This window comes from Convolutriloba macropyga, unplaced genomic scaffold (assembly GCF_964194025.1).
Source record: "Convolutriloba macropyga unplaced genomic scaffold, txConMacr16.3 SCAFFOLD_5234, whole genome shotgun sequence".
Classification (NCBI taxonomy): domain Eukaryota; kingdom Metazoa; phylum Xenacoelomorpha; order Acoela; family Convolutidae; genus Convolutriloba; species Convolutriloba macropyga.
Genome location: NW_027450602.1, coordinates 7,501 through 10,454, shown reverse-complemented (window position 1 = coordinate 10,454; position 2,954 = coordinate 7,501). Strand labels below are relative to the sequence as shown.

At 39.9% G+C, this 2,954-nt stretch overlaps 1 non-coding gene and 1 pseudogene across 1 annotated transcript in view; both read left to right on the top strand.

Moving 5' to 3' along the window:
* The first annotated feature begins 432 nt into the window (after window positions 1–432).
* Window positions 433–584, top strand: LOC142356026 (5.8S ribosomal RNA; annotated as a pseudogene).
* A 1,683-nt stretch (window positions 585–2,267) lies between these two features.
* Window positions 2,268–2,954, top strand: part of LOC142356027 (large subunit ribosomal RNA) — a 3,522-nt gene continuing 2,835 nt past the window's right edge. Inside the window, exon 1 of the ribosomal RNA XR_012761346.1 lies at window positions 2,268–2,954. This exon is cut by the window's right edge and continues 2,835 nt beyond it. This is a non-coding gene — a ribosomal RNA (large subunit ribosomal RNA).

Genomic DNA, 2,954 nt, shown 5'->3' with positions numbered 1-2,954 from the left:
TGAAGGCGAAACTTCTGCATGGGGAAGCTGCATCATGAACAAAAGTTTATATCGAGTATTATGTTGACGTTAGTAGGCCCTGGCCGAAAGCGCAGCATGTGAAAGGTATAGATAAAAGTTATCGTTGCAGTCAGTACTGTGTAGTTACTAGTAGCTGGATTTAAGCTCGAAGTGAGACACTGTTGGTGAAACTTCATCATGAGAACGTCACAAGCTGATCACGCTCTATGATATGACTAGTATTATGTTGCTTATAGTAGGCTAAGCGCAAGCCGAAACATCAACATGTGAAAGTCGTAGAATTTTGCGATCAAACTGTGGCTAGCACTTTGATGATGCTTGTAGCCAACCGAATTGGTTGAAAAGCCCAATAAGTAAGCTAACTTGGGAGAGCTTGTTGGAAACCAAATGCTACTAGATTGGTCCAAATACATCCTTCAACAGGGGATCACTTGGCTCGCTTTACGAAGAGGAGCACAGCTATATGTGTTAATTCGGTATGAATCGCAAGATTTGTTTACCGACCTCTCTAACGCAAAAGGCGGTCTCGGCTTCGGCTGTTGACTGCGTCCGATTCAGGGTTATATAACTCTCGATTGAACACATTGATGTTCTATTGTTGGTGCTTCCAATAAAATTGGAACACTTAAAGCAGAACCGATTCAAATAATAGCATTCTGATCAATGATTGCATTCCTTGATCAAGAACTGCTGGAGTCATTGTGATGGCGAATTTTCTTCATAAGAAAATTGCAAAGAGACGGAACTTAATGAGACTAGTATTATGTTGTTTCTAGTAAGCGGAAGCTGAAACAGCAACATGTGAAAATCAAGTTTTGTTCAATGATCTCGAGGCGATAAGTACTATGAAGCAACTAGTAGCCTAAGCATGACTCAGATTTGAGACAGTCAAAAAGACTGGCGAAACTTCTTCACATGAAAGTTACATAGAGAACTACAAATGTATACAGCGAGTATTATGTTGTTTCTAGTAGGCGAAAGCTGAAACATCAACATGTGAAAGTTGTCTGCAAACTGTAGAACGATATGTGATTAGTACTGTGCTGTTACTAGTAGCCAGTCTGACTGTAGAAGCCAAGACAAAGGGAAACTAATGCATCTGAAAAGGACAAGTTATGGAAAGGTATGCACGATAAGTATTATGTTGTTTCTAGTAAGCGGCAGCTGAAACATCAACATGTGAACGTCGTTGTGTACAGTAACCTAGAACTATATAGTCCTTAGTAACGTGCATTTACTAGTACCTGTAATTGGTATTCAGACTCAGGCAGTTTGGAATAGTTTGGCAAAGATGCACCAGAGAAAACTGGGATTTGATACAGAAATTGTTGAATACAAGTATTATGCTGCTTCTAGTAGGTTGAATCCGAAACATCAGCATGTGAAAATTGAAAACATTTCTGGTTCGAATTGTCACAAGTATTTGGTGATCTGAGTAGCCAAACTCACTACAACGCCAATTGAAGGCAAAAATTCTCAACGGGAAAAGCTATTCTCATTGAATGAGCTAACAAGACGAGTATTATGTTGCTTCTAGTAGGCGAAAGCCAAAACATCAACATGTGAAAGTCTTGCTGAACAAATTTAATGTTGTTGAGCTCAGTACCGTGTGAATTAGTAGCCATAATTGGCGAGCGAAAATTGAACTGGCGAAACTTCGTCTTTGGAAAATTGCAGATGCCGAGCACTTAATTTGCAACGAGTATTATGTTGACTGTAGTAAGCGAAAGCCGAAACAGCAACATGTGAAAGCTGTTGAAATTTGTGGTCATTTTGCAATAAGTACAAGGAGTGTAACTAGTAGCCAGGTCAAAATTTGGGATAAGAATGAGCAAAAATTCTGCATGAGAACAGTTGAAATTATGAAACTAAATTACAAAGACTAGTATTATGTTGTTTCGAGTACGCGAAAGCGGAAACATCAACATGTGAACGTTTGTAACGAAGTTTCGTTAATTTTCAGCCTAGTACTGAGCAAGAACGAGTAGCCTCATCTCCAATCCCACGCAAAATGTAGTGAAATATGTGAGTGAACCTTATTCACGGTGAGGGTTTCCCGAGGTCTGTATTGCAGCGAGTATTATGTTGCTTCTAGTAAGCGAAAGCTGAAACAACAACATTTGAAAGTTGGAATTAATGACTGAATGGAAACTTCGACCTGTGTTTGATAGTAGTAGCGAACAAAACTGCTGAATCGGTTTCTGTCTCATATTGGTCAGTGAACCAATTAAGAGACAATCAACTACATAACCTGAATTGGGCGAGAGAACCCCCTTAACTTAAGCATATCAGTAAGGGGAGGAAAAGAAATCAACTGAGAATCCCTTAGTAATGGCGAATGAACAGGGAAAAGCTCATCGGGAAGAGAAATGGCAACATTTCTCGGTGTCCGGTATGGTTTGATGCTAGACTGGTGAATTTGTCCTGATGTCTACTGGAAAGTAGCATCAAAGAAGGTGAAAATCCTGTAAAGGTCATTTTCGATACCAGTCATAATGGCTCATTCCTATGAGTAGAGTTGTTTGAAAGTGCAACTCGAAGCTGGAGATATGTCTCTCCAAAAGCTAATTATAAAGCGAGACCGATAGTAAACAAGTACCGTGAGGGAAAGTTGAAAAGCACTCTGAAGAGAGAGTGAAAAGTACGTGAAACTGTTGAAGGGGAACTGGAGTGAGCGTTACCATACTCAATGCCTTGATATTATATTCTCGGCTACCGAGTAGTGTAGTTGTCGTCTTTTGGCAAATCTTGTTAATGAATCGAGCAGAAGTTTTCCTCGGAATTCTTCTTGTTGATTCTAAACAAAATGAGATAAATTGATCTTGATTGCCTGTCTGACCTCAACTTCCTATTCAATGCTCTCTACAGCCCGTCTTGAAACACGGACCAAGGAGTGTGAGTTGCTTGCAAGTGTTGTCGCTCATTGAAAGCGC